General features: G+C 41.8%; 1 long non-coding RNA gene across 1 annotated transcript; it reads right to left on the bottom strand.

Annotated features, from left to right (window-relative positions):
• Positions 1–1,277: 1,277 nt before the first annotated feature.
• On the bottom strand, positions 1,278–6,668 carry LOC111817641. The gene is made up of 4 exons (XR_002821785.1): positions 6,597–6,668; positions 6,226–6,371; positions 5,024–5,185; positions 1,278–1,836 (listed from the first exon to the last, which is right to left on the bottom strand). It is a non-coding gene; the product is annotated as an uncharacterized LOC111817641 (long non-coding RNA).

The following is a 6,668-nucleotide window of genomic DNA, read 5'->3' as shown; positions in this document are numbered from 1 at the left end:
CAAGAACATTATTTTTGTGGTTGGTACCAATGCATTGAGACCAAAACCCAATTCAGATATTTTCAAGCCACGTGACCTAGACTTTTTTTTTAACTAGTACATGTTTGCATTCCATAATGTTTACATTCCCTGTGTAGAGCTGGTACATGCACATGACATCTGAATTCTTTTTAATCCCCTTTTCATCCTTTTTTTTTTTTACCTCCATCTTGATCCCCTGCCCATTTGGAGAAGATCTACTTTCTCTTACCTTTTTTTAATTTTGGTTTCTTATAAAGGAGAAATGATGCATATTTAAGCTTGTATATCTGATTTATTTCACTTAACAAGGTCTCAGGGTGCACCCATTTTCCAACAGATGACTCAGATTTATCCTTGTATCAGAGTAGTAGCCCAGGGTGTATGCCACATTTTCTTTATGCATTCATCTGTTGAGGGACCTAGAGGGTGCTAGACAGGGACACAGATTATGGTATTAGGAATTGTGCTGCTACACACATGGGTATCACACATTAGTGTAGTATGTCTTTAATTCTTGGGAAGATAACTAGAAGGGCTCTAGGTGGGTTAAGTGGGATTTCTATGTTCAGTTGAGTTCAGTTGTCTTCATAATGATTTCTATAATGGTACTTACTAGTTTACATTCTCACCAATAATATAGAAAGTTCCTTTCCTCTGCAGCCTTGTTGGCATTGATTTATTGCTTTCTTGATATTCATTCTTTCTGGAGTAAGAGAGAATCTCAGTGTTGGGTTGTATTATTATTATTATTATTATTTTCATGTATTTGGTACAATGTCTCACTATGAAGCTCCAACTCATAGCGATCCTCCTGCTTTCAGCTTCCCCAGCATGGGATTATACACATGTACCACCACACCCAGGATCCATGGCTGGCTCAGTGTGCCCAGGGGCAGGGCTGGCAAGGAATGTGGTACCTGGGGATTAAACCCCGGTCCCTGCACTTGCCTAAGCAGGTGCTTAGTTGGCTGAGTTATCTCACTGTCCCTTAAACTCAGTGTTCTTTTAATTTGCATTTCTCTAATGGCCAGCAATGTTGAACATTTTTTATGCATTTATTGGCCATTTTTCTTTTGAGAAGTGTCTATTCATTTCAGTTGCTGGTTGTTGAATATGACTTTATATGAATAAAAAATTATTTAAGAAAAAACATATACCAGGAAAAAATATTTTTAAAACCTCAACTTTTGGGGACCCAGGGAGATAGCTCAGCCTGAGTTCAATTCCCGGTTCTGCCAAAAAATAATAACAATAATAATAATAAAGATTTTTTAAAAATAAAAATAAAACCTCAAGTTTTATCATAATATACACAGTCTAGAAAGGGGATAAATCTTCCCTCTCTGACTTTCCTGGGCCTCCCTGACTTGACCTTGAAATTGAAAGGAGTAGGTTACAGTGGGATGAGGTGATCTTTAAAGCCATACTACAGGAGTTGGAAATATGCTTTGGTTAGAGTCTCAGTTCACTTCACCTAGACAGTTCTTTACACATCTAACTAATTGCCGTGGCAGGTGGATCTGCGGATGGCTCTTCGGCATACACATCTGTTGGCCGACTTTCTGCAGCTCCTTTTGTGAAGGGGCCACACAGTGAGGCTTGTCCGCTGTTTGTGCCTACAGCAGCTGCGGCTTCCCTTCCTTTATCCTTTCTCAAGCAAAGGCCAGCACAGTGGTGTCTGCTCTGCAGATGCGAGAATGCACTTCACGCAGGTTATTCTCTGGGTTCAAGTGGACGGGCGAGTATGGAGGGGCACAGCTCCATGGGAAGAGAGGTCATGCAGCATCTGCCCTCTTGTTTGTCTCCACACTTTGTCTTGAATATCGGATTTGTTGATGAGAGGCGAGCAGAAGTTAAGAAATGCACCACTACTTAGTTACTAGGGGACTGGAGGTGGGGGGTAGGAGGGGAGAGAGGGACACAAGCGGCTTACTTTTTAATGATTAAATCCCTTATTTCATAACCTCCACTTTGGAGAGTCTCAGTGTACCCTTTCTGTTTAACTGTTAACTGACTAAAGAGAAAGTCACAAGAATTTTCCGCCTCAGGTCAAACTGCTCTCCATAAGAACTGGCCTCACGCTGTCCTACAGGACTGGCTGGCAACAGCAAAAGTTACAATGCAAAAATATCTAAGAAGATGACTAGGGATGTGTCTCCACCTCAGGAAGGAAAGCAGAAACCCAGAAGAACCCACAGGAAAGTAAGTGTAGTCTTAGCAGAAGTGTGGAAAAATGAGAGGAGAAACAAAGTGAATGCAAAGGAAGAGAAAGCATAGCAGATTGGTCAAAACCCAGGGGAGGTGAAGTTTCCCTTACCTTTTGCCTTCCTTCCCTACACCCCTCTGCAGTACTGAGACTGAACTCAGGGCCTTTGCACCACCCCAGCCACCACTCCCACCCTCTAAATTTTAAGACTGGGATATTCAGTTGCCCAGGCTGAGCTGAAACTTTCGACCCTCCTACCTCAACCTCCTAGAATACCAGGATTACGGGCATGCAGCACTATACCTATCTTGCTGTCTCTGCTAGAGAGATTTGTGACTGTTCATGGCAAAAATGTGGATCTTCTTCAAGTGGTATATTTACAGAAAAAAGTCCACATGAAGGAATATACGTCAACTGGTTAATGGTGATTACCCAAGGAACTAGGAGGGCGGGGATTACCAATTGAGAAATAAGTGGTGGTCTCCAATAGGTCACACTTTCATTTAGATTTCATGGTGCAAGTGCATACTTCTGCTTAAACCCAACTTCCTGAGAGATAATCCCAAGGGATGAGGCCAGGAAAGTCTTGGCTCTTATGTGTCTCTGCAGAGCTCTAAAGCCAACTTTGACTGAAGCAGGCAGTATTACCTGAAAGCTCAGATGCATGAGAGGAGTCTGTGGTCACCCTGCTGCCCTTCCCTATAGCCTTCCCTTTCTTTCCCTCCCTCAACCCTGGCAGCTGTTCTAGGCAGGCTACTCTTCCACCAGTGGTCATGCTATTATGCTGAATTGTTCTTGTTCTCTCTCTCTCTCTCTCTCTCTCTCTCTCTCTCTCTCTCTCTCTCTCTTTCTCTCTCTCTCTTTTCTGCGGAATTGGGGATTGAACTCAAGCTCTTGCGTTTGCCAGGCAAGCACTTATTGCACTGAGCCATCTCCCTGGCCCTGAAGCATCTTTTATACTTCCAATCTCCCATAATACTTTCAAGCTAAAGCACTGAACCAGCTTGAAATGGATGCTAGCCAGACTGAGGCGGACATTAACTCCCTTGGGACAATGTGTTGGTTTTATTCTACAACTAAATTAGCCTTGTCTGTTTCTGCTCTCCTTTTCCCTTGACAGGCTACTCAAGAGGAGGGAGCATGCATTTGCTGAGCTTTTGCTTAAAATATTCTGTAGATCCTGAAATTTTCAGAATTTCAATGAGAGGGGCTTAGGTTGAACAATCTCACAGGAAGGGGGTGGGACTTAAAGTTTAATTTGCATAGGAATTACAGGATTGAAAACTGTCATTAGGCAAGGCAAAAATGAAAAGGGCAAGAGGGTCACATACAACTAAAGCTCCTCTCTCTTTCTGTCCTGACTCCCTCTTGGTGCCATGAAAGATCCAGGAGACAAGGCACAAACAGTAAAAATATGTACTAGTTTCTTGCAACTGTCTTGTATATGGTACTACTTTTCCTCACAAACACATTTACACAATTTCTGTAAGAGTACCCCTGGATTGCTCAGTACCATATCCATGATTATCTCAAATGGCTGTCTGGGACACATGACATTCTGCCAGCAAATTGGCTAAGAGAGTGCCCTAGAAGCGACCTGGCACACATATAATCACTCAAAGCTGGACCCTAACTTTAGAGGGGACAACCCTCCTAAGGCAGGTCTTTGTTACACACATAGATTGTGTTTATATAGGACTCCCAGTTCCTGGAAAGACTATTCATTTAGCTTAAAATATGTACGTAAATAAGAGCAGTTTCTTGTCATAAAATTGGACAAATTAGAGGACAGGATTGGAAACATTCTCAAGCCACAGAGCTAAGAAATGAAACTTAAATCAGAAAGGTAATTTTTCTGATTCAGATGGCAAAACTGAGAAGCAGGGGCAGAGAGGGAGAGTAAAGGACGCGTGTAGATGACAAACCTTCATTGTGCAGGTCCTTGGGCCCTGGTGTCTACAAGAAGACCCTGGAACCTGCTTTATCCCCTTAGCAAGTGCCAGATTTGTTCACTTAGCTTTATGATTTGTTCATATATAACAGTTTTCTTCTACATATGTAAACACCTTCTAGATATGTAAACACCCTTTTCGTTGATTGCTTTTAAGCATCTTGCATTATCGGTAATCCTAATATATATTAAAAAAATCTAAATATCTAGACCACTCATGATAATGCATTTTATGTAGCGTAATTACTTAGAGAATTAAAAACCTTAATACACATATCACAGAAATCTGTGCAATTTAAATTTTATTACAAACTACAACTTTAGAAAAATTCAGGCAACAGAAGTGTATAGTACCATTAAGTAGAAGAAAGGAAATCAAATTGATTTTTAGAATATACATTTATCTGGTTTTTTATTTCTTTTACAAGCAAAAACTCTAAAAACTTCAATATTAAACAATAACAATACAAATCACTATTAATAAAATATGTTAATATTCAACAATTAAATTTCAGACACAGAAACTGGAGGTTAGGAAGTTATCCTTTATTTTTTTTTTTCTTTCTTTCTTTTTTTTTTGCAGAACTGAGGATTGAACTCAGGCCCTTGTGCTTGCCAGCCAAGCGCTTATTCTACTGAGCTATCTCCCCGGCCCTATCCTTTATTTCTTGAATTCTGGTTTAAAAAATCTACTTAGCTTCTTATTCAAAAATCTTGACTATAAAATCTGAATAATACTGAGAGTTCAAACCAGCAAGTGCCACACTTCAATTAACCTTCATTTCATAGCTGGGAGCATGGCAGAAATGGAGCAGAGAAGTCGTGAGTTGGTAGGGCTTACTCACCTAGAAGAAAACATTCTGAAGCTCAGAATGCCCAGAATCATCACATGTCAAGATCACAAGAAAGCCTAGGTGCCAGTGGTCTAGCCCTTTATCCTGTTGGTCAGGATGCACATATTCCATGAACCGAGGATACTGGAGGACACATGCTGACAGCTTTGCATCCTAATGTCAGAAGGTTGTGGTAGGAGAGAGGCTAAATCCAGGGTCAGTGGATGAGCTATCATCTGTGCAAGTTTACATTTGTTTAATTTCTAGCTCATCCTAGATCGCCATGCTCTATGTTGAACTTACTGGGATACAGTGGTATCTCCTCAGTCCTTATCCTCTTTCCTGTTCTTCTGGTTGTGGGGAAATAAATTGTGCATTTGTTTTCCAGGGATTGATTGAGCTTAACCACATCAATCTGTGTTCTGTCTCAGATGTGTTTAAAATTGGGCTTTCTACCTTCTGACATTTCACTGGGGACTTCCGTGTGTGTGTGTGTGTGTGTGTGTGTGTGTGTGTGTGTACCTCTGGATACTCAGGGCCCAGGGAACTGTCAGGTCCCTTTGCTGCCCTCAGACTCCTGGTTTCAGGTATAGAGAAAAGACTGACTACATTCAGAATCCTCTCTCTAAAATTGATCTGAGTTTGTCAAAGGGGAGGATTTAAGTCACCAGTACAAACACTTTTCCATCTCTTTTTTTTTTTGACAGGGTCTAATTATCTAGTTTAGAATGGCCTTGAATTCACAATGAGCTTGAGCTAAATATTCTAAGACAATGTTTATAGCCAAAAAAAAAAAAAAAAAAAGTCAAGAGTAAGCATGTAATTCCATTTATAATACACATATCTGCTTGTAAAAAAACGAAGGTCTGGAATATGCACACAGTGCCAAGCTGAAAAGTATGCCTGTAGGGTGTAGAGCAGGTGAAGAAGGGACTTGGACTTTTTCCTGATTTTTTTTCTTAAAATTCTTAAAAATACACTAGAAGGCATCATATACATTCACAAAGAACCCTAATCAATCTACATGCTCATTTTGACTGGATCCATGGGGAGTTCAATTTCTTGGGTATCAAGTTCTGTGCTGGGCAAAGACCACCAAGCTGAGTAGCACCTAACCTATGACAGGACTGAAGCGACCCCAGACACGGGTAAAAGGAACAGCGAATTTGGGAACACGGGCACTGTCACCCACTAAGTAATCAGCGCTGCCTCACCGGATTCATAATGCCTTCTGTAGGCTTGCACTCTACTACTAAACAGGAGGCGTCCTTGGGGAAACAGAAAGCCCCTGAACACTCCACCCTGGGCACTCAGGACAGCTTCGCGGCGCCCCAGTCTTGTCTAGTGTCTCTGGGGAGTCCTGTGAATTCCAGAGCAGCGAAGGGGCTAGCTAGGAACTTGGAAACAAAATTCATCTGTTCACGGAATCCGGGGAAATAACCTGCAACGGGGCGGTACACGATGCCAAGGGCTATGTTGGGCACTAGATGGTGGGTTTTATTTTAATTTTTTTCTCTTTTCCACCCAATTTCACGCTTCCATGCACCAAAATGTTGATGCTATAAATATTGGATGCCACGCTTACCTGACAGGTTTCTTCCATCCGACCGGGCGCGGGGACTCCGAGCGAGCACGGGAGCGGCGGCCGGAGCTCGCC

This window comes from Octodon degus, unplaced genomic scaffold, assembly GCF_000260255.1.
Source record: "Octodon degus isolate 3935 unplaced genomic scaffold, OctDeg1.0 scaffold00065, whole genome shotgun sequence".
NCBI lineage: Eukaryota > Metazoa > Chordata > Mammalia > Rodentia > Octodontidae > Octodon > Octodon degus.
Note: the sequence above shows the minus strand (reverse complement) of the source record. Positions and strands in the feature narration are given on the sequence as shown.